Source organism: Aethalodelphis obliquidens, unplaced genomic scaffold (assembly GCF_003676395.1).
Source record: "Aethalodelphis obliquidens isolate GAN/ISIS:26980383/991018 unplaced genomic scaffold, ASM367639v1 scaffold2, whole genome shotgun sequence".
Lineage (NCBI taxonomy): Eukaryota > Metazoa > Chordata > Mammalia > Artiodactyla > Delphinidae > Aethalodelphis > Aethalodelphis obliquidens.
In genome coordinates this window covers 90,616,274-90,642,239 of record NW_020837946.1, presented here as the reverse complement: position 1 = coordinate 90,642,239, position 25,966 = coordinate 90,616,274, and the positions used below count along the sequence as shown (strand labels likewise).

The 25,966-nt window shown below is 39.1% G+C and overlaps 1 long non-coding RNA gene across 1 annotated transcript in view; it reads right to left on the bottom strand.

Moving 5' to 3' along the window:
• Positions 1-25,966, bottom strand: part of LOC113633653 (uncharacterized) — a 116,717-nt gene that overhangs the window by 15,844 nt on the left and 74,907 nt on the right. Inside the window, exon 2 of the long non-coding RNA XR_003438285.1 lies at positions 5,574-5,682. This is a non-coding gene — a long non-coding RNA (uncharacterized LOC113633653). The remainder of the gene's footprint in view (positions 1-5,573; positions 5,683-25,966) is intronic.

The following is a 25,966-nucleotide window of genomic DNA, read 5'->3' as shown; positions in this document are numbered from 1 at the left end:
AGATGTCATTATATATCAGTTGGGAAATTATTAGCTGCTTGAAAAACAGAATTGAGACATTTTGAAAATAATAAAATTGGATTCTACCTCATTTCATAGACGAAAATAAGCTCCAGAAGGAGTAAAAGCTTAAGAAAAGAGTTGTTTTAACCTCGATATAAGGAAGCCCTTCTCAAAAAAAATTCAGAAACGTATTGAAAAAAATGGACAGATTCAGATGCACACACACACTTTTGTTCCCTGAAAGACAACAAAAACAAGGATTTTAAAAACAAGCAAGGTTCCAAATAGTCAGGAGATTGAATACATACATATATAAATGCACTATCTCCTGAAACCTCAACAGAGTACCATAAAGATATATTTTAACATGTTTAATTTCATAAGGATGAGGAGGGTGACAGAGAAGGGGAACTGGCAATACACGTCTTCAGTCTAGAAATCAGAAGAATGAGTGTGAGAACTGAAGCAGAAAACAAACATGCCAAAACAAAAAACTGGTTGCTAAATTTGAAAGCTAAAAATTAAGGCAATGTTTTAAATGACACGACCTCCAAAGTCTCAGGAATTAGTGGCATCAGGTACTTCCAATTGTGGAAGTGAATGAGTGGGAACTAAAATAAGGAGAACTGTTCCAAAATTCCATAAGAAGCAGAAGCTGATCCCCTCTTCCACTTGGCCTCATCCCCACCCCGGCAGAGGGCTGGAAGTTTGCTTTTGCCTTGAACAGAGGGTCTCTGTGTCACCATGCATTCTAAGGCAGAGTACTGGAAACGGATATTAAAGGGATGAATTTTTACTGAAGGATGACATCCCCTTAGCTCTCTTCTTTTTTCATCAGCTCCTGGAACATTGGCAGCCATGACTTTATCCTGTAGGCAGGAGACTGGATGGATCTTCCCTGGGGAATGTGACCAGCACAAGAGAAAAGTCCTAAAGAGATGAATATAAGGGGCTCCTCAATACAGTAGCCAAGCCATGGGGAATTCCCTGGCGGTCCAGTGGTTAGGACTTCGCACTTCTACTGCAGAGGGCATGGGTTCGATCCCTGGTCGGGAAACTAACATCCTGCCTGCCGGACGGCAGGGCCAAAAAAAAAAAAAAAGCAGCCAAACCACATTTTCTTGTAGCGAGTCCCACTCACCCATTTAAAACTTCCTACAGCTTTCCCCTAGTCTTACATATAGCAGACAATCAAGGGTTACAAAACAGTGGAGGAAGACTTTGAGAGGAAAAAGAAAGACTGAAATGAAAGAACTGAACAAAAACAAGTTGGAAGCAGTAGACCATGCAAAGAGCTGAAAATGTAAACAAACACATACCACTATCAATATTCTCAGAGATGGATACAACGTCAAAAGCATAGGCAAGGAACGCAAAAATATGTAAGTGGGGCTATATCAAACTTTGCTGTGTGGCAAAGGCAACAATCGAACAGAGAGAAAAGACAGCCTATGGAATGGGAGAAAAAATTTTGCAAACCATACATCTGATAAGGGGTTGTTATCCTTATTTATAAGGAACTCCTACAACTCAATAGTAAAAAAACAAAACAAAACAAATAACCCATTTAAAAAATGGGCAAAGGATCTGAATAGACATTTCTCCAAAAAAGGCAAACCAATACGTGGCCTATACGTATTTGAAAGGATGCTCAAAATCACTAATCGTACGGGAAGTGCAAATCAAAACTACAGTGAGATGCAGTGTTCCACAATAAGAATCAGAATGAATGAAAGGTCCACCTTCTTTTGTTTGTTTGTAAAGCAAAAGAGTGACTGTGAAAGTGAGAATGGAGGGGAGAAGCAGCTGGACGCCTCACCTGCAGATGTTCTTGAGGCAGATGGTTCACAGGAGAAAAATACATGTGGATGTTGTGGACCTGGAAACCGACTCTTTTAAAACTACCAGTGTGGGGTCTTCCCTGGGGGCGCAGTGGTTAAGAATCCGCCTGCCAGTGCAGGGGACACGGGTTCGAGCCCTGGTCCGGGAAGATCCCACATGCAATGGAGTAACTAAGCCCGTGTGCCACAACTACTGAGCCTGCGCTCTAGAGCCCACGAGCCACAACTACTGAGCCTGCGTGCCACAACTACTGAAGCCCACGTGCCTATAGCCCGTGCTCCGCAACAAGAGAAGCCACTGCGGTGAGAAGCCCGCGCACCACAGCGAAGAGTAGCCCCCGCTCGCCGCAACTAGAGAAAGCCCACGTGCAGCAACAAAGACCCAATGCAGCCAAAATTAAAAATAAATAAAATAAATACATTTATTTAAAAAATAAAAAATAAAACTACCATTGTGCATGGTACACCTTCATGCACATCCAAGGTTGCATGAATTTCAATCTGAAGTACTGCTGGCAGGGGGGAAGTTCCTAATTTTGAAAAATAATAATAAAGGCTTTCAGATCCTAGAAATGTAGAAGAGGACTGGAGACTGCAGAGAGCCAGGGGAGATGCAGCTGAGAGTCGGCTGTTTCAAAGCCAACTCAATGCTTGTGGGCCCTACTGAGAATGTTGGTCTCCGTTCTAAGATCAGTGGGAATTCCTTGAAGTAAATATAGGTAGAACAAGGTCAGATTTACATTTTGAAACATTATGGAAAATGAATTTGCTTTAGAAATGTAGATGCAGGGAGAATAAGATATGTTTCCATCGTTCCAGGCAGAGTAGTACAAGTGGTAACAGAGAAAAGCAGACAGATTTAATGGATACTAGAAGATAAAAGTTGATAGAAGTTAGTGATTTGGGGATGGGGGGAAGATGGAGATAAAGGTATCCAAGAATGACTTCTAGGTTTCTAGTTTGCAGATCTAGAATTTTTTTTCATTATTTTCTCAATAAAAAGGTTTTTCTGAAAAAAAAAATGATATAATGGGAAATTTTAAAATAAACCTTTTAAAAGAGGGAACATAAATCTTCAAAAGTAGACAGTTTAGGGTTTTGTTTTTTTTAGGGGATCTGGAATTTAAAATCATGTTTACAATGTGAACATAGGTAAGATAGCAAAAGGATTTTTTTAAAAGAAGACGACTAATATTTAATAACCTGTAAAATGTGTTTTTAAAAAATGAGATGTTGCACCCCCAGTATCTTGCCTCTGAAATATAACATTGGCCATTTCTCCAAAGTCACCAAAGCCAATACATTTCCATTGCAATCCTCAAAGCAAAACCATTTCTCCTGTGGACAATAGGGCTCCTATCTTAAAAAGTCAGCTCTGAACACCACAGAGAAAGTAATTGAATTCAACACCAGTGTTATTTTTTGCCCTGTGCATCTCCTACCATATGAAAACTGAAAGTAATACTGTATCATCAAATTCTCCACTTTCTCACATAGTTCATCTGGTCAAAGAGAATCAAATACCACATCGCTGAAGCACCATCAATTCTCCTGTGGTTATTTTACAAATAAATTTCTTTTTCTCTACTTTTATATAGTACATAAAATTTTCATATAGTTGAAATGAACTGTGCAGAGAAAAAGGTAAATGCCAGCAGGCATCTAAATATTGTAGCATCTGTTACATTTTACACTCTGTAATCACAAATCTTATAAAGCTTCATTGCATTTGAGGCTAGATTTTTCACAAATTATTGAAGATTGATAGCTATAGTAATTGTTATTACACTTTTATTTTTATTATATTGAATTATACAAACTCTCTTCTATCTTTTTTCTTTGTTGTAATGTCTTTTTCTGAAATACAATTTCCAATGTCTGCTTTATATTTTGTTGTAAAAGTCTAAAGTTTATATGATAGAAATTAACATTTTAAAATTCAGTATCCAAAATCTATAGGGGGTGTGTGTGCATTTATTTGTGTGTGTGCATGCATACACATGTGTGTAGCATTGCTAATAAAGTCTTTGCTAAAGCACTTAGAAAAAATGGGTTGGAACAGAAATAGTAAAATGAATTACTTTGAAAGAATTTTAAAACTGAGATGGAAAGCACCACCAACTCTCTGATTTAGTTTTGCTGTTTGTCATGATACATAAGCAGGGCTACTTTTAAATACTTGAAGGTTTCAAACTTCTGATAATATGCATATATCCATTCTGTGTCACCTGCCCTCTTAAGGCCTGCATTCAGTACAAGGAGCAAACCTCAGGTGCCACATAAAGGCTTAGGCCGCCTTTCCAGACTGATTTCATTTTTCCTTTCTTTTAAGTGGTAGACCCTAAGTGAATATCATCTTTTCCCCTCTTTTAATCAACTTGTCAGATTTCATCTCATTTACCTACTTTCAGGGCTAAGTTATTAAGCACTTACCATGTGCTTGGTACTATGTTAAGTGCTGTTATGGAAATAAACCCTTGTAAAACCCCATCTTCACAAAAGAACCACATCTGGTAGGTAAAATCATCTGCAGTTTATAGACAAGGAAACGAAGGTGCAAAGAGAGTCAAGAATTTTGCCCAACACTATTTAATCAAGTCTCCAACATTATTCTACCACAAGGCCACTGTGTATGGTGAGCCATGGTGTATACTGCACAACTCCAGGAATGCCATTCACAGAGCCTATTATATGAATGGTACCCCTTGGAGCTATCCAGTGCCACAGCCCTGTATCTAGCTCAAAAGTCTAATCTCTCTTTACTGCGCTGTATTTCCATCTCACTAACTCATTCATATTAAAATAACAAGATTAAACAGGAGTTGGGGAAAGAAAAGACAGTGAGAGTTGAGTTTTGCACTGCACTTCTTGAAAACACCACTAATATTTCTACAGAATTATTTTAAGTAATTTGATCCTTAGAGCAACAACTCTTTCATATTTCCATTCTTACAGAAAAAGTAATTTATGATCATTTGTAAATAACCTAAGTACAAGCTAAACTATCATTATGGGCTGCCTTTGTAAACATTATACTGTGTAATTTTTTATTATCACTGCATGAACTAACTAGGGAGCCTGAAATGATCTTTTGACACTCAGAATTAATCATATGTTGATGTGCAGGTTGACACTCATTTGAAGGGGAAGTATGTCTCTTTAGCATTTTAATCTACTTATAAACTTCTCCATTTATTCAGAATTGTACATCTCTAATTGATTACACAAATAGTGCACTTTCCAAATAAAAGACATATTAAAATAGTGAACATCTGCAGAGACATGGTTAAATGAACAAAGACAATTCAAAGGCATTTCCTGTCCTAATTTCTTGCAAGTTGACAGACAATGCCTCAAAACTCTCTATCAGATCCAGAATGAACTAATAAGCTAATCAGAGCATAACAAGTCTTTGCCAATTGTCTTCATAAGAGAACTATAAGTACGTTTAAGCAGCACTCAGGGGTATTTCTTGTTAAACACGTGAACTGCTTTGAGAAATATTGTTAAATATTGATAAATTCATGGAATATACTATTTTCACCAGTGATTAGGGCTCCGGGAACAGTGAAATGAAGAGATATATTCATTTCCCCTTGGAACTGCAAACTCTCAGACAATAAAGCCCTCACTGAGTCTGCTCAGAACTTCTTACCCTTAAGTTGTACCACTGAGATTCCCATTTACCTAGTTATTGACAGAAACTCTTTGGGGTCTTTGATCACGTACCGTGTGCTCATGCTTCTGTTAGGCTGTTGTAAGTTCTCTTCTCAGGAAAATCCTTTCCTTCAGTTCATGACTTTGTAGAATGCCAAGTTGCTAAGGTAAATCCAGAAAACTGTAAGAATAGTAAAATTTGTTAACCAAAGTCATTACCTCATGCCTAAGGGAGCACATAAACCATAAAGCTGTAAGGATTAATGACGATTGGTAAACAGAGAATTACGCTCATAAATAAATATCGATAATTAAGAAATATAAGCAGCGTTTTTCAAACTGTTCCACTTGTGACTGTGTAAGCGTTCGTTAAGTTACTTCCACCCCATTTAATATGAGGGTACTTTTTTCTTTTATGGTAATTATTAGCTATACCAACATAATGTCTAAATATTGAAAAGAAAGCCTTCTAGATCATATTAACAATAATTGATATGGTGTACGCAAAATCAGGATAAATTGTGCCTGTTTCTCTAAACAAACAAACAAAAAGTCTTCAAAAGAATTTTTAAAATCTATCAAAATATTCCCCTTTCCCTTTTCTCCTCTTCCTCTTCTGTTTCTTCTTTTTTCATTTTAAATTCAAGTTATAAACCAAAAGAAATAAAAATATTTCTACTTCTCTGTAATCATATAGAACTTGATTTCGTGGCTCTATTCTATTTTTTATTATTCAATACTCAAAATGGTATAAGGTATGAAGACATTTTGCTATTAGTAAATTATTAAATATTACAGTTTTCAAATTTTTCCTTGATGTTTATGCTTCCTTACTTGAGGGAAGAAGAAAAGAAGTAGATTGTATCACGTGAGCATATAAAAAACCCAAGACCTCTTCCTCAACATAAAAATTTTCTTTAACAGCTAGAAAAATCTCTCAGAAGTATATTCAAGCAGTCACATTCAGAGCTGTGTCCACTTCCATCCACAGGTACTTTGTTCAATGTGTCTCTTTAAATTCTCTGAAGTGATTATAATTTTATTATTTCTCAATGTTCTGTCTTTGAATCGTCACAGAGTATTTTCATCTAAACTTTTCTGAGTCCAAGTATTTAGAGAGTACATTCATTTTAAACCTATGGATATCAGTTTTCATGCTGCAAATCATCCAAAGTATGTCCAAGTTAATTCATTTTCCTGTTCCCAACGCAAGGTAGGGCAAAGGCACGCTGCCCATCTCTGTGAAGAAACCTGGCTAAGAGCCAATTTACAGAGTATAGGCTGCAAACAGCTAATACTGCCTTTGTGCTTTGTCTCTTTCCAAAGGATAGAAGAATCTAAAAAAATAACCCACCCTGGAGGCAAGACACACTTTACAGAAGAAAGATATATCTCAGTAATGATAAAAAAAAATCACATCAAAAACCTGCAACTTTGTTCTATCTGGTAAAACAACCTCATATTCTTTTCCACAAGCCAGAGGTCGCATTGCTACAAACTCAGGAAGGGTATTTTTAACGGATGTGATAAACCTTCTCCTCACTATTTACACTTCTCTCCCTTATCCCAAGAGACACCTAGGGAAGGTTTACTTAACCTACACATATACATAAATAAATACGTCCATGTATTTTGCAGAGAGAACAAGGCAATTTGTATGTACATGAAATGTAGACATCAAATCCAGCATGCCCCAAACTAACGTACATTAAAATAACTCATCACATCCCCATCACTGCATCAGCCTCCCATCCTGAACCTTCTCTGGCAAAAGTATCACTGTGTTATCAACCAGACAGTGAGTTAAATGGGGAGCAGGTAACATATTTATTCACCATTCTAATCCCAGCCCTTAGCACAGTGCCCATTGCTCAACATGTAGATGATCTTCAACAAAATACTGAATGGCAGACCCATTTTCTCAATACCTGGAAACATGTGTGACTCATGGTTTGGTGGCAAGACTATTGGCCTTAGTGCCTAAAGGTTTGGTCTCTATTCAAAGTTTGTCACTATGTAGATGTGTGACCTTGGGCAAATCACTTATTCTCAACGGGCCTACAAATTGGGAGGTGGGAGGGTGGGAGAGGAATGGGCAACTAGATAGTTTATTGGGAGAAATAATTCTTTAAAATGTGAACTCTGGGCTTCCCTGGTGGCACAGTGGTTAAGAATCCACCTGCCAATGCAGGGGACAGGGGTTTGAGCCGTGGTCTGGGAAGATCCCACATGCCGCGGAGCAATTAAGACTGTGTGCCACAACTACTGAGCCCGCGTGCCACAACTACTGAAGCCCGCGTGCCTAGAGCCTGTGCTCCAAAACGAGAGAAGCCACTGCAATGAGAAGCCCAGGCATCACAACAAAGAGTAGTCCCCGCTTGCCACAACTAGAGAAAACCCATGCACAGCAACAAAGATGCAACGCAGCCAAAAATAAAATTAATTAATTTAGAAAATGTGAAATCTAAGATTTATTCTCTTCCTAAACTCCCTATATCTAGACAATAAAGTTTATATAATTTACCTTCAAGATGTTCTTCGGGTCCATACTTTCTTCCCTGTTCCCACTGCCACTCCCCTTAGAGCTGGCTTTCACCATCTAAGTTTTGCGGGCCTCTCACTGTTTTGGCCTCCCCCATTACGGAGCACAGGCTCCGGACACGCAGGCTCAGCGGCCATGGCTCACGGGCCCAGCCGCTCCGCAGCATGTGGGATCTTCCCGGACCAGGGCACGAACCCGTGTCCCCTGCATCGGCAGGCGGACTCTCAACCACTGCGCCACCAGGGAAGCCCATCACCATCTAAGTTTTGAATTAATAAACTGCAGTAGGAAGAGGGGTAAATTGGGAGTCTGGGATTAACATATACACACTACTATGTATAAAATAGATAACCAACAAGGACCTAATGTATAGCACAGCGACTATATTCAATATCTGGTAATAGCCTATAAGGGAAAAGAATCAGAAAAAGAACAGATATATATATATATAACTAAATCACATTGCTGTACACCTGAAACACAGCTTTATAATCAACTATACTTCAATTTTTTTAAAATGTGAAAAAAAATTTTAAAAATAAAACCACAGTACCTGTTCTTAACTTCACTTTCTTGACCCTCTTTTCCTTTCTCCACAGTGCAGCAGGACAGTCTTCCTTAGCCCTTATGCACAATGGTTTTCCAACACTAGTGTGCACAAGAACTCGGCAGCTTGTTACAGAAAAACTCCCAAGACACACCTTCACACACTGCTGCGGCATGCCCTAGGACCTCCATTCGGCACCAGGTGGTCTGTAGGCCACATACTGACACACTGCCTCACTGCAGTGATTTCCAAACTCTTCATTTTACAACCGGAGAGGTAAAATATGCTTAAGGAGACACCTTCAAAAATATGAATATTTATAATTGAAACATGTCTATATACATATAGATATATTTCACTTTATTATTTTATTATTGAATCATAACTGATTGATCTTTCGTCCTCTTTGGTGCAAGGCCATCACAGAATTCAGGACCCACAACCCATAATCTAGAAGTTCACTTAAAAACTTCAAGTCACAACAGGGAGGCTGTCCTTAAACTGCCTGTGTATGGAGTGTTCACCACTTCGGCTCCTCTGTGCTCCGGGGGAATATTGTTCACACCTTTATCCAGGTGCGGTAAGGTAGTGTTTGTAAATAGTAACCCTTCTCAAAAACAACTTTGTAGTTCTATATTCTTCCTGTTCCTTTTCTCTTTATTCAAGCAGATGTTGGTCTCTGTGCTCACAGCCTCAGCAGAGGAGTGTAATGGGGGGAAAACAGTGTAGCGGCGGGGGGCAGGGAGCAGTCTTATGGAATTTTCTTTTCAAAGCCCCTGGGGTGGGAGAATCTGGTGCACAACAAATTGTCAGCCAGTGGGAAAGAATAGGGTTTAGTTCTGCCCATAACACTCAGGGAGCCCAGGACAGAGTGGAAATGGAAGCCTCCATACCATACGTAGAAATATACAAACATTATAACTAAAGCTATCAAACTGTTCAACAAACATTTTATTGTCCTGCTTTGAAAATTTACTTAACAATGACAACTGTGTGTAAAGACATCTTTTTTTTTTTTTTTTTTTTTTGCCACACTGCACAGTATGAGAGTTCCCCAACCAGGGGTCGAACCTGTATCCCCTGCATTGGAAGCACGCAGTCTTAACCACTGGACCACCAGGGAACTCCCTAAAGTTATCATTTTTAAGTGACTGAATATTTGCAAAATATCAAAAACAATTGCATAGTTTTTCTGCACATCTGGTTGTTCTATTCATGTACCACTGATATTTGGATTAATAATAAAATACGGGTTCACATAACTTATAAACTACTACATATTTTTTTCATAAAATTTATTTTACTTGCCTTTAGTTTAGTAAAATCATTAATTATTTTAATCAAGACTTTTCACAAACACTCTGTTCTGTTGACAGTAATTTAAAAGTGAAATGTAATTGTATTCAGTCTATAAAATTTAAATATATTTTCATAAAAATGTAAATGTAAGTAACTGTGGAAAATGAAAAAATAAATTATTTTTATTAAAAAAATGGCCAAAAGACCTGAATAGTCACCTCATCAAAGAAGATATACAGATGGCAAGAAAGCATATGAACAGTTGTTCATCAGCACATGTCATTAGGGAATTGAAAATTGGAGGGGGTGAAATTTTTTTATTGAAGTGTAGTTGATTTACACTGTCATGTTAGTTTCTGTTGTACAGCAAAGTGATTCAGTTATATATATATATATTCTTTTTCATATTCTTTTCCATTATGGTTTATCACAGGATACTGAATATAGTTCCCTGTGCTATACAGTAGGACCTTGTTGTGTATCCATTCTATATATAATAGTTTGCATCTGCTAATCCCAAACTCTCAATCCAACCCTTCCCCACCCCCTCCCACTGGGCACCACAAGTCTGTTCTCTGTGTCTGTGAGTCTGTTTGTTTCATAGATATGTTCATTTATGTCACATTTTAGATTCCACATATAAGTGATATCATATGGTATTTGTCTTTCTCTTTCTGACTTACTTCACTTAGTATGATAATCTCTAGGTCCATACATGTAACTGCAAATGGCATTATTTCATTCTTTTTAGGCTGAGTAATATTCCATTGCTTATATATACTACATCTTCTTTATCCATTCATCTGTTGAGGGACATTTAGGTTGTTTCCATGTCTTGGCTATTGTAAACAGTGCTACTGTGAACATATGAGTGAATGTATCTTTTCAAGTTATAGTTCTGTCCAGATATATGCCCAGGAGTGAAATTGCTGGATCATATGACAACTCTATTTTTAGTTTTTTGAGGAACCTCCATACTGTTGTCCATTGTGGCTGCACCAATTTACATTCTTACCAAAAGTGTAGGAGGGTTCCCTTTTCTCCACACCCTCTCCAGCATTTGTTATTTATAGAATTTTTATTTTTTAAAATATTTATTTATTTATTTTGGCTGCACCGGGTCTTAGTTGCAGCATGCGGGATCATTAGTTGAGGCATGCAGCCTTCTTAGTTGTGGCATACAGGCTTCTTAGTTGTTGCATGCAGACTTCTTAGTTGTGGCATGCATGTGGGACCTAGTTCCCTGACCAGGGATCAAGCCTGGGCCCCCTGCATTGGGAGCATGGAGTCTTACCCACTGGACTACCAGGGAAGTCCCTATAGATTTTTTAATGATGGGCATTCTGACTGGTGTGAGGTGATCCCTCCTTGTAGTTTTGATTTGCATTTCTCTAATAATTAGCAATGTTGAGCATTTTTCATGTGCCTATTGGCCATCTGTATGTCTTCTTTGGAGAAATGTCTATTTAGGTCTTCTTCCATTTTTTGATTGGGTTGTTTGTTTTTTGAGAGTGAGTTGTATGAGTTATTTGTATATTTTGGAAATTAATCCCTTATTTGTCACATTGTTTTCAAATATTTTCTCCCATTCTGTAGGTTGTCTTTTCACTTTGTTTACGGTTTTCTTTGCTGTGCAAAAGCTTTTGAGTTTAATTAGGTCCCATTTGCTTATCTTTTTATATTCATTACTCTAGCAGGTGGATCCAAAAAGACATTCCTGTGATTTATGTCAAAGAGTGTTCTGCCTATGTTTTCCCCTAAGAGTTTTATAGTATTCTGTCTTACATTTAGGTCTTTAATCCATTTTGAGTTTATTTTTGTATATGGTGTTAGAGAATGTTCTAGTTTCTTTTACATGTAGCTGTCCAGTTTCCCCAGCACCACTTATTGAAGAGACTATCTTTTCTCCATTGTATATTCTTGCCTCCTTTGCTGTCGATTAGTTGACCACAGGTGTGTGGTTTTATTTCTGAGCTTTCTATCATGTTCCATTGATCTATATATTTGTTACTGTCTTGATTACTGCAGCTTTGTAGTATAGTCTAAAGTCAGGGAGCCTGATTCCTCCAGCTCTGTTTTTCTCTCTCGATTGCTTTGGCTATTCAGGGTCTTTTGTGTTTCCATACAAATTTAAAATTTTTTGTTCTAGTTCTGTGAAAAATGCCATTGATAATTTGATAGGGATTGCATTGAATCTGTAGATTGCCTTGGGTAGTATAGTCATTCTAACAGTATTGATTCTTCCAGTCCAAGAACACAGTATATCTTTCCATCTGTTTGTGTCATCTTCAATTTCTTTCACCAGCGTCTTATAGTTTTTGTAGTACAGGTCTTTTGCCTCCTTAGGTAGGTTTATTCCTAGGTATTTTATTCGTTTTGATATGATGGTAAATGGAATTGTGGGAATTGCAAATTAAAACAACAATGAGATACCACTACACATCTATTAGGATGGTCAAAATCAGAAACACTTGCAACACGGAAAGCTGGTGAGGATTAGAGGAATAGGAACTCTCATTCATCGCTCCCTTTGGAAGACAGTTTGGTAGTTTCTTACAAAATCAAGTATACTCTTACCATATAATTCAGCAGTTGTGCTCTTTGGTATTTATCCAATTGAATGGAAAACTTATGTCTACACAAAAACCTGCACAATAGTAATTATAGGTGGTTTATTCATAGTTGCCAAAACCTGAAAGCAACCAAGATGTCCTCCAATAAGTGAATAGATAAATTAACTTTGGCACATTCAGACAAGGGAATATTATTTATCTCTAAGAAAAAATGAGCTATCAAGCCATGACAACACATGGAGGAATCTTAAATGCATATTACAAAGTGAAAGAAGCCATTCTAAAAAGTCTATATACTGTGTGATTCCAAGTATATGACATTCTGGAAAAGACAAAACTATGGAGAGAGTAAGAAGGTCAGTTGTTGCTAGTGGTTAGGAAGGAGAAAGGGATGAATATTTCTTGTTGAGGGAGCAATTTTTCTTTCTTGTTTTTCATGTCTCACTTTTTCTTAAAGATTTTTTTTGATGTGGACCATTTTTAAAGTGTTTATTGCTACAATATTGCTTCTGTTTTATGGGGTGTTTTTTGGTTTTTTTGGCCGTTAGGCATGTGGGATCTTAGCTCCCTGACCAGGGATTGAACCCACACCCCCAGCATTGGAAGGCAAAGTCTTAACCACTGGACCACCAGGGAAGCCCCTTCATGTCTCTTTAAGGACTGAATTAAAGGCAAAGGCAAAGTAATGTTGGCGGTGGTGATGTTAGTTTTAATCACACTTGCTTTACTTCTAAACAGCAGAAACCAACACACATTTCGAGTTCATTTTCCAATGGGGCTTCGGTCAGCCATTCCCGGACAGAAGGAAGGCTCAATACCCTGCATAGAGCATCTCTCTAGCTTCTGGCCTGTTGCAGACCCTGACAACACAAGCAGCGCTGGGCAAGGACCATTTCAAGGAGGAGATGAGGTCCCTAGGTACATTCTGTTAAATAGCTCTTTAAACAATAGCCTCAACTTCATTTCCTTTTCTCATATGAACTCTGCACAAGCTAAATCCAGGAGCCTCCACCATGAAGAACAACTTCCTCCTCAACTGAGGATTTTCTCATGTGCCTGCTGTCAATAGCGGTTCTCTCCTCTGTGATTCATCTGTCAATATGGTTCGACACACCTTCTGTCTTCCAAAAGTTTATCAAAATCTTTGGTATACTTTGTCTCTACCTCCCTTTAGTTTCAGCATTTTTATGAGTGAGTTTCTCGTTCTCTCTCTGCCATTTTGAACAGAAATTGTACCGAGAGCTCTCACTATTTTATTTAGCTCAGGAGACACTGCAGTACATCCTAAAGATAAATTCTGTTTTCAGCTTTGTTTTACTACCCACTAAAGTGCCCAACTATATCATCATCCTCTCCAAAAGCCTCACCTTACTTTCAAACTTACTTCAGAAATCTGAGTAAAAATTACAGGTTGAGGTATCAATAATGGGGCAAGTCTCAAGGCATGATATGACTTTATAATTGGATAAGCTGGGGATTAGGGTAAGTCTGTCTGGTTATTTTTAAAAATTTTTTTAAACTAATGATTTCTTTGGGAGAGGACACTAAATACGTGAGACTATCAACTTTTTCACAGTGTTAAAATGGGTACATCAAGGAGTTGAGCTGCCGTAAATTCAATAAAGACTTTAAAAATGGTCCACATCAAAAAAAAATCTTAAAAATAAAGTTGACCCACAGAGTGTAAACTTTCCACATTAACATTATTATTTAACTCCCACAAAAACTATATCAACAAAGTGTCATTTTCTTTACATTAGAAATGATAACGCTGAGCTAGAGAAGCTAAATGACTTGCCCAAGGTCACACAGCTAATAACTGGCTCAGGCAGGATTTGACTCTGTGCAAGCCCGGCTGCCTAACTTTTCTGCTTCATTACATGGCACCAACTACTCGAATGACCACTGCTGGAACAGAGAGAGGAAGCACAGAAGTAAAACATGCAGGACATAGTAGAAAAATGAAAGTCAGAGTGTGTGTGGGGGTGACAGATAAGAGGTCTGTGAGAGAAACAGTCCACAATTTTTTTTCTCATGTTCCAAAAATAATTGAAACTCTTATTATGAGAAAATTTACTAGAGCCTAAATGTATCACTACACAACAAAGCTGCAGAAGTGCTACAAAACACCTAGCACAGGAAATATCCTCTTGCCAGCAAAATGCAAAATAAACTGGCAACAACATATAAGGGGGTGAGAATATTTATTTTATGAGGATGATAGCAGATACAGCAGTTTCAACACATCTGGGGCAATCGCTTAAGGATGGATCCGAGGAAGCCATATTCTGCAGAATTCCAACTTTTTGGTTCTATTAATCAAAAGAGTGAAATATTACTGAGTGCCTAATATTTGCAACATTATGGGTCAAGCGTCATGGAGAAAGTTGAACCAGAGAATCTACCTTGCAGGAGTTTATTAGCTGAAGAAGGTGTTAGAAAAAATCACTGCATACTTTAATGGTAAGCAATATACAAAACTACACAGCACTGTGTAGTGATCTACAACAGCACTGGATTGATTAGGGTTACTCTTGGTCATAGTTCACTCTCTCTCTTTCCCACATGAACCCTAAGGTACTGACTTACTGTGGTTTCTTCAATTAATTTTTAAAAAATATATAAGATTAATCATACTTTTCAATTCATCATACTTTTATCATCATGTTAAAGATCATTTTTGGTTCTATTTCATATCATTCTTATTTTATTTTCCCTTTTATCACTCCTTCCCCTTTTCCATCCTTCCAACCTTCCATCCAAGTGGTTATTTAGATACATTGTATCCTTGGAAATTGAAGAGTGTTTTTCACATGTGTTATTTTCTTTTTTTTAATTGGAGTAAAATTGCTTTACAGTGTTGTGTTAGTTTCTGCTGTACAATGAAGTGAGTCAGCTATATGTATACCTATATCCCCTCCCTCTTGGACCTCCCTCCCCCGCCACATCCCACCCATCTAGGTCATCACAGAGCACCAAGCTGAGCTCCCTGTTCTATACAGCAGGTTCCCACTAGCTAGCTATTTTACACATGGTAGTATATTTATGTAAAACCTAATCTCCCAATTCGTCCCACCCTCCCCTTCCCCCCCGTGTCCACATGTCCGTTCTCTACAGCTACGTCTTTATTCCTACCCTGCAAATAGGTTCATCTGTACCATTTTTCTGGATTCCACATGTATGTGAAATGTTTTTCTCTTTCTGGCTTACTTCACTCTGTATGACAGACTCTAGGTCCATCCACATCTCTACAAATGACCCAATTTCATTCCTTTTTATGGCTAAGTAATGTTCCATTGTATATATGTACCACCTCTTCTTTATCCATTCATCTATCATTGGACATTTAGGTTGTTTCCATGTCCTGGCTATTGTAAATAGTGCTGCAATGAACATTGGGATACATGTGTCCTTTTGAATTATGGTTTTAGTGGGATCGCTGGGTCATATGGTAGTTCTCTTTTTAGTTTTTTAAGGAACCTCCATACTGTTCTCCATAGTGGCTGTATCAATTTATATTCCTACCAACAGTGCAAGAGGGTTCCCTTTTCTCCACATGCTCTCCAGCATTTGTTGTTTGTAGATTTTTTGATGATGGGCCATTCTGACCGGTATGAGGCGATACCTCATTGTAGTTTTGATTTGCATTTCTCTAATAACACGTGCTTTTAATTTGCATAAATACTGTTGTTACATATCACATTTCTTGCCATTTTCATCTCACTATTTGTGAGATCATTCCATGTAGTCCAGTGTAAATCTAGCTCATGGTTGCTGACTGTTTTTCCACATATGCATAAGCCTCATTTTACTTGGCTATTTTCTCAGGTTGCCTATCATTCCCTGTTAATACAGCAGTGATGCTATGAAACTACTCCACCATGCCTTGTGATTTTCATAAGCTGGGCCATAGGGTCCAGTAACAATTATTTCACTAGGTACTATCAGCTTCTCTCCAGTATTGGAACATTTCACCTTCCCATTAGCTGTCCATGTAGAAAGATGTCTCTACCACCTATCCTCACCTCTACCTGCCTTCTAACTTGGGCTAATTTGGTGATTATAAAGTAGTATTTTATTGTTGTTTTAATTTTCATTTCTGTAATTAGTAGTGGGTTTGAGAATCAATTCACATGTTTATTATACATTTATGTAAACTGTCCTTTCAAATACTATATTCATCTTCATAGATGTCACTTATTTTGCTGAATAGCTTGTATTTTTTTTAATGTTTTAAATATTAAAGTTCTCACTGTTGTAAATTCCATATGCTAAAATTTCCTATAATATGTCTAACTGAGCATAAAACTTTTATTTTGATTGTAGTTAAAAATTCTAGTTTTTGTTATTTTGTTTCTCTGTTGCTGTTGTTCTTGTTATTTTTATGCCTGTCCTTTTAAGGATTTTTAAAAATAGATATCTTTCCCTAAATCAAGATAGAACATGACATTCTCCTACATTCCTTCATCTTCATCTTTCTCCTTTTTTAATATCCAAACTTGTTAAGTATCTGTTTTACCAAACAAGGACAATTAAAAATTCAACTTCATCACTGACTGTCACCATTGCATAAATAAATAGGTATTTTAACACCAAATTATAAGGAGGTAATTTCACAATAATGAATAGTCACTTACAATTGAATAAACTTAGCACCTTGAAAAACTTCCCACCTGTCTGATTTTTTTTTTTTTTTTCTCATTTCATAGCACACTAGTTCATGGACCAAGAGTTGGGACCCACTGAATTAGAACATTACCCATTTTATAGCAGAGACGTGGGTGAAGGGAGAAACTGCCCCAAAATTAATGGAAACCTAACAGCTTTGGTCAAGCTCATCTCTGGTGTCCCATTGTACCATCAGGGGTTGGCTCAGAGTAAGCCCCAGACAACCAATGATGTGCTCTCTGACACTGCAAATTAGGTTTGTCTCTTCTAGAGTTTCATATAAATGGAAACACACTCTGTATACTCTGTAGCGTTTGGCTTCTTCTGCACAGGATATTTTAGAGACATCCGTGTTGCTGTGTGTATCAGTAGTTTGTTTTTTATCACTGAGTAGTGTATCACTGAATGAATACACCGTAGCGATCATCAACTCACCCACTGACAAGCATTCAGATTTCTTCCTCTCTGGGGGCTTTAACAAATAAAGCTGCCATGAGCATTTGTGTACGAGTTTTGGTTTTCGTTTTCCTTGGGTAAATACCTCAAAGTAGACTTTCTGGATTACATGGTTAAAGGTATATTTTACCTTTTAAGAATCTGCCAGTTTTGGGTTTCCCTGGTGGCGCAGTGGTTAAGAATCCACCTGCCAATGCAGGGGACACGGGTTCAAGCCCTGGTCCGGAAAGATCCCACATGCCATGGAGCAACTAAGCCCGTGCGCCACAACTACTGAGCCTGTGCTCTAGAGCCCGCGAGCCAGAACTACTGAGCCCACGTGCCACAACTACTGAAGCCCATGTGCCTAGAGCCCGTGCTCTGCAACAAGACAAGCCACCACAATGAGAAGACCACACACCGCAACGAAGAGTAGCCCTCGCTCACCACAACTAGAGAAAGCACGTGTGCAGCAAGAAAGACCCAATGCAGCCAAAAATAAATAAATTAAAAAAAAAAAAAAGAATCTGCCAGTTTTACAAAGTGCTCTTACCATTTTATGTTCTAACCAGTGATGCATCCATGGTCCAGCTGCTGGGCGTTCTTGCCAGCACTTGAGATTTCAAATATTTTTAACTTTAGTTAAAAATAACTAGTTACTTCACTATGGTTTTACCTTGCACTTTCCTAAGGACCAATCATGTGACACGTTTTCACATGCGTATTGGCTATTTGTGTGTCTTTTGGAAAGTTTTTGTTCGGATCTTTTGACCATGTTTTTAACTGAGTTGCTTGTCTTTTTACTGAGTTTTAAGAGTTCTTTATAACCTGGTTACAAATCTTTCTGAGACAGATGCATGGAGAGTATTTTCTTTTCCAATCAGTGGTTTGACTTTTCAAATTCTTAATTGTGTCTTTGGAAGAACAGGCTTTTTATATTTTGATGAAGTCCGATTTATCATTTTTTTCTTTTAGAGCCGAAGTTTTTAAAAATTATAATTGACATCCATATTATATTAGTTTCAGGTGTAAACTGTAGATTCAATATTTTTATACAGCAGAAATGATTACCACAATAAGTCTACTTACCATCTGTCTCCATACAAACATATTACAGTATTATTGACTATCTTCCTAGGCTGTACAGGATGGTTGCTGCCACAGCAGCCATTTAGAGTATGATATAGAACTCCCTTATATGGCCACTCCTAGCTGCAAGAGAGGTTGGTAGGGTGAATATTTTGCTTTGCCGAATTCTGTAATATATATAGTTTGCTACTGACAAGAGGGAGGAAAGGGATAAATTTAGCCAATCAAAACACATGCCAAGAATACTTCCTCCAAATATTTCACTATGATGTGTCCAGATTTGTTTTTTCTTGGTGTCTCAATAAGCCCCTTCAATAAGCTCTTACATCTCTTGATGATTTAAGGAAAAGTTCAGGCATTCTTTCCTTTTAACTACTTTTTCTTCATTCTGGGGCTTTTTTAGAAAGATAGTGACACATTTCACTCCTTTGTATCTCCTCCCTCTCATTTTTTCCAAATCTTTATTTCTTCCCTGTATCTTCCAGGAGAGATACCGAACTTGATATTCCAATTTGCTATATCATCTTTCAGCTGTATTTGATCTAGGATTCAATCCATGCACTGACTTCTTTATTTTAATAATTATAGGTTTTATACCCATTTTCTCCTAATGGTTCCTCTTCACAAAATCTTCATACTCTTTCTCTTTACAATAATCATCAGTTTTTTCTCCCTGAGTCTTGTTTGCTCTGGCTTACTAGTTCTGTGCTCTCATGCATAGATTAATATCTTGTTTTCTTCTTCTCATAGTTTGTACCCTCTTCATTATTGTCCTCAAGAGTTTATAGACAAAGGGGTTACAAGCTAGTTTTGCTTTACATGATGAAGAAGGGCAAAGTCTAGGCCCCAGTTAATGCTCTTCTAGGTGAATTTATGGCATCAGGCGTGGTGTTGTGCCTGTCAGAGAGCCTCTTTTTTTTTTGGCCATGCCCTGCAGCATGTAGGATCTTAGTTCCCTGACCAGGGATCGAACCTGTGTCCCCTGCTTTGGAAGCGGGGAGTCTTAACCACTGGACCGCCAGGGAAGTCCCAGAGAGAGCCTCTTATGTTACAGTCTTGGGTGAGTCTTCATTTGCCCACTACTTCAGATGACCTTGACCCTTAAGGCACCTCCCAATACCTCTGCCCTGGAACCGCTCATTTTGAAGAGTTTCTACCTGTGTCATATTCACTGGCTCAAAGAATTGATGGGGGGGAGAAGAGGCAGCCCCGAGGCCCATCCAGCCCACCACCATTTGCTGTGATGGGCTCCGCATTTAACCTAGGTTCCAGGATTGCTCTGCTGCTCTACGACACCTCTGAGTGCTGTAGGCACTGCCCTTTTCATGCCCTTCCAGAGTGGTAGGGCTGACGATGTTGTACTTGGGATAGTACGGAGAAAGTAGGGGCCATAACTAGAAAGCTCTCCCACCCCCAACCTACCTCCTATCTGTGGTGTCTGCCTTTCTCCCATTCTAAATTAAGCATTTATTCTTCATCAGGACTGTGATAAGCTGAACTGTGTCCTCTAAAAGATAATGTCCACCCAGGACATTAGAATATGAACTTATTGGGAAACAGATTCTTTGCAGAGGGCCTTAATTTAATTAGTAAGTTAATATGAAATCATATGGAATAGGATGGGTGACTGGTGTCCACCAAGTGGACACCAATTCTTTGTCCTTTTATAAGGACACCGATCCAATGACTGGTATCCTTATAGAAGAGGAAAGAACAGAGCAACACAGAGTCACAAGGAGACACAGGGAAGAAGGCCATGTGAAGACCCAGGCAGAGATTAGAGTGAGGCAGCTACAAGCCAAAAACATGCCGAGGATAGTTGGGTGCTGTCAAGCTAGAAAGAGGTAAGAAAGAATTCTTTCCTAGAGCCTTTCAGTGGGAGCACGGTCCTTCCAATACCAGTTTCCAGAACACTGAGAGAATGAATATCTGTTGTTTTAAGCCACCAAGTTGGTGGAAATTTTTTATGGCAGCCCTAACACAGGTACCCAACCCTTTTTCTTTTGTTAAAGTCTAAAATTCTTCAACTCCTTTAGTATCTCCAGAGTGATATTTGGAGGAGATAACCAGAAACTTGTACTGACTGAATATACTATCTTCCACTCTGGCATAACAGTTAGCGGCAAGCTACTGAATCCTTACTTAGTTTTCTCATGTAACATGAAGCATTGCGGGCTTCCCTGGTGGCGCAGTGATTGAGAGTCCGCCTGCCGATGCAGGGGACGCGGGTCCGTGCCCCGGTCCGGGAAGATCCCACATGCCGCGGAGCGGCTGGGCCCGTGAGCCATGGCCGCTGAGCCTGCGCGTCCGGAGCCTGTGCTCCACAATGGGAGAGGCCGCAACAGTGAGAGGCCCGCGTACCACAAAAACAAAACAAAAACAAAAACATGAAGCACTGCAGTTGGTAGTTCAAGGCTGGGACAGAGGTTTCACAACGCTGCTAACGATCTAAATCTCTATCACTCTGTACTGTAATTCTCAGCATGTGGCTTTTGTCACCATGCGTACAGTATGTCTGCTCTACTTCTAGGTAATATCTGAATTTCAAGTAGTAAGAGGTATAAAGTACAAACCACAAAAAGAATATTCGAGGTGAATTCATCCCTGTGGAAAATAATTGCTTTCCCAGACATTCCAACTAGTATACATCCACTTATAGCACACTGGGGAAAATGTGCCAGGCGGCCACCCCTAGCTACAAGTGAGCCTAGGGAATCATATATTATTAACTTGGCATATTTACTTCCTCTAGTAAAACAGAAAGAGAGAACAGATATTGAAGAAGCAACTAACACTGTCCACCACAGATGGAAATTTTGACAAAACTTCATTTTGGTGAGAAACCTTCCCTGGCTAAGAGTTAATTTGCAAAAGCAATGCAAATACAAAACCAAATTTCTAGGATCTGCTTATATAACAAACCCTCACCTGGTCTCCTTAATAGGGTGTACAGGAAAGAGCAAAGAATTTAGTGTGTGACTGTCCTGGCTCCAATCCTTATTTCTCTAACTCAACTGGAGATACTGGTTTCTTCTCTTGTCTACAAAAATGGTGCTTAAGCTACCTCTTGACATCATGATGTTTGTATAAGCACCTGCTACACAGAAGGAAACCTACGAGTTTCTTGTTCTTCCACCCAACCAAAACCCTACCCAAATCAAATATTATCTCTTCACAGAAGACTTCCCCTATTGTTCCAATCTTCACTGTCTCCTCCTACCTGAGAAATCGTGGATATTTCAGAACGCATTTTTATGAAATCAAAAAATATTACAACTTGAAAATATCTTAGAAATCTGTTAGGCGTCACATATTTTAGTAACATCCATGGTCACTGAATAAGTCAAGACAGAGTAGGAATGGAACCCAAGTATTAGCTCAGTCCACCACACTATGCATAATTCAGTACTAAATTACATTCTCTCTTCTCTAAAGACTGCTGCTGTTTTTCATTTGTGTTGTCTCCACAACGAGGGTATGATTCATCCATTTGTTCACTCACTAACTTATCCATCAATTAGTTACTGATCATGTACATAAATCAGGCACTATTCTGGATTCTGGGTATACAAAAACCAAGAACAAATGGAGTAGCTAGCTATCACGTTTTACACATACCCAATTATAGCACTAATTACATACTGAGCACGTAATTATGCAATAAATACTTGTTTGACTGATTGACCTTTAGAAACAATTGTATCTAGCACTAATTAAATAAGCAATGATTTATAATTTGGGTTTCAAAGTGGAAAAACAGCCAGTCCTTTCCCCCAGTGTCTAGTACTTTTGTCCCTGAATCATGCTACTTTCTTTTTTTTTCAGGATAAATTTTCTCCCAGGAAACATCTTCAAGATTTAAGCAAATAATATGATTTGTACTTCTCAACCTATTTGCAAGACATGTGCAGACATCTAAATCCCAGAAATGTGTATAAGTTGGGCTAAAGCTTGGGATCCTTGATAAGAAAAACAGAAAAGTGGGCTTCCCTAGTGGCGCAGCGGTTGGGAGTCCGCCTGCCTATGCCGGGGACATGGGTTCGTGTCCCGGTCCGGGAGGATCCCACGTGCCGCGGAGCGGCTGGGCCCGTGGGCCATGGCCGCTGGGCCTGCGAGTCCGGAGCCTGTGCTCCGCGACGGGAGGGGCCCCGGAAGTGAGAGGCCCGCGTACCGCAAAAAAAAAAAGAAAAAGAAAAAGAAAAACAGAAAAGTACTTTAAATAGGGAAGCATATGTAAAAGGGGTTCCATACCTCATATCATATGAGAAATATACTGAAAGTGATTAATATTATTCAGTAAAAATTATTATAACCACAAATGCTCTTAGGCACACTGACTTTTAATCGTATTTGTTTTAGACAAATTAGCTTGGGTTATATGAATCTCTAGAGAATTGACCTGGTAGAGGCAGTAAGAAGCTTCTCATTGAAAGGATCCCCACTGAACTCCTAATATTTGGGAAACTGAAGTAGCAGGAAAATCCAGTGTTTGTGTCCTGCATAAGTGAAAAGTTTCTGGTAAGAAACCTGCACGCCCTCTAAGATCAAAGTAATCTGATCCTCATTGCCCCATTCCCCTGCTCTCATGCACCTGACAGCAGAACAATCTACCAAATTCTGAGGACCATAAAACCAACTACTTTTTTAACCTGCAGGGAAGAAAAGAGAGACAGAGTGCTATGGCAGAAAGATCCAAGGACTGGAAACATACAGGCACACGTGTATATCCATTGTGTGGTATCTCCAGAGGCCGTCTAATTCCTGGTTTTCCCATCTGATATTTAACGTCTTCACCTGTAAAATGTGGTGTGTGGCTCAACATAGAGGCTCAGTAACTGACAGCTACTACTGCTATCACCACCATCATCAACATCACCATCACCCACCACCAGTGAAGAAGATGAGCTTACAATGTGGAGCTACTGAGAATCGTGGCTACGTGATTAACAATCATCTTGCACAGCTGAAGAGGTGTGCGTCGCTGCAAGAATACGTCCCACTTACTTCAAAATAACTTGCTGTAGCCATCTGGCTAATGTTTAGCTGGTTAACACCCTCCCTCCAGATTCTGCCCTTTGACTTATTTAAGGTAGGTGTCAGCTACCCAAGGACCTGAGACAACTTCAATGGCGTTGATATTTCTCTTTTTGTTTCCGTCCTTTCCTCCCCATAGCTCTCCCCTCACTTCCTCCTTCTACCTTGCTTTGCCTCTCTCTAGGTTTGTTTCTTTTTTCCTACAGCATTTAACTGAGGCTGGAAATGTCAACTGAAACACAGCCGAGACAGGAAAACTAGATCCCCTTCTCTGGGGTGATCATCGTGATAATGATGACAGTTGTGATAATAAAAGGAATTCACATTTTGAGCACTTAAGATATGCTGGTCACTTTTTTTGAAAGTTTCTTTTTCCTAGTCACGTTTAAGCACATTTCAAACATGATAGAATTTATTCCTCACAACAACCCTATGAGATGGCTACTGATAGTTTCCCTTTTTTACAGATGGAAAAACAAGGCTCAGAGAGGTTAAGGTACTTACTCAAGATAAAAAGTTATCAATTATCGAAACCAAAATTCTCTAGGTCCAGAGTTCACACACTGGAAGGAATTTTGTGCCTCTTTTTCTGGAGCACATAGTATAGGAGTTCTGGAATGTGTTGGTACGGGTTCCTGACATCACAGCATCCTACAGTGAAATACTGCAGCCCAAGCATCTTACTACTTTCTGAGCAGAAGCTTACTTGAATACAGCAGCAGCTAAACTTAGAGTTGCTCACAGGGAAGATTGGAACACAGATAGCTGGCAATGTTTATTTTGTGTTCATATCACTTACCAAGAGGAACCATGCTCAGTTGTCCCAAAAGAAGATGGTGACAAGTTCTTACACTCAGCATTTAATGAATAAATCCATAGTCTATGTGAATCCCATTGTCTCAGAAGTGAGGGAAATAAAACCACCAAGGGCCTCATTGACTTCAGAATTATGGGAAGTCCCTGACTATATTACAGGCTATTTATCCAAATAAATTCCCAGTCATTCCACAGTGTGTCAATTCTAAGTGCCTACACACACGCTTCAGTTGCTCCTTGGGGGCCATTTTTCTCTACAGAAATGTTCCTGGAAAATACGATATGTGACAAGGGAGCCCTGCCAAGCTGAGCACGATGGGGTTTGCAGGTGAGCAGTTATTCTTTAGGCATTCAGGAAATTCTGAGCATAGACTCTGAGCTACTTAAAAATGACAGTCAATAATACAAGCCTGGCTGTCGGTGGGGGCCTGGTACGGGTAGAATTCCACAGCAGCCCTGAGGAAACAAGGAATGAGATGTGAGCATCTTCATTTAAACATTAGAGGCACCTCAGACCAAGTGGGTTAAATGGTGAAATGATTTGCTAGGAAATGATTTTAACTGAGCAACTGTGTTCTTATTTATTTTTTAAAAATTAATTAATTTATTTATTTTTGGCTGCGTTGGGTCTTCGTTGCTGCGCATGGGCTTTCTCTAATTGCGGCAAGTGGGAGCTACTCTTCGTTGTGGTGCGCGGCCTTCTTATTGCGGTGGCTTCTATTGTTGCGGAGCACGGGCTCTAGGTGTGCAGGCTTCAGTAGTTGTGGCACGTGGGCTCAGTAGTTGTGGCTCACGGGCTCTAGAGCACAGGCTCAGTAGTTGTGGTGCACGGGCTTAGTTGCTCCATTTCATGTGGATCTTCCCAGACCAGGGCTCGAACCCATGTCCCTTGCATTGGCAGGTGGATTCTTAACCACTGCACCACCAGGGAAGTCCCTGGTTTTATTACTAAAAAAAAAAAAAAAACTTGGGCTTCCCTGGTGGCGCTGTGGTTGAGAGTCCGCCTGACGATGCAGGGGACATGAGTTCGTGCCCAGGTCCAGGAAGATCCCACATGCCACGGAGCGGCTAGGCCCGTGAGCCATGGCCGCTGAGCCTGCGCATCCGGAGCCTGTGCTCTGCAACGGGAGAGGCCACAACAGTGAGAGGCCCGCATACCGCAAAAAAAAAAAAAAGTCTTATTACAAAGCTTACGTGCGTTTATTGTATAAAAGAAATATAAAAAACAAACAAAGAAAAACATGATCTGTCACACCACCAATCAATCAGTGTTACCATTTTGCCATATGTACTTCCAGATTTGTTTCAATGTATTCATTCAATGTTATTTAAATATTGCCTATAAGCTAAGTATAGATCTAAGCTGGGAATACACATTGTATTTGTAGTTTGTTTGACCTGAGGTCAAAGTATGCTTCTTTTTGCCTTTTAGCTATTTTCCAATTTACTCCATTAAAAATAC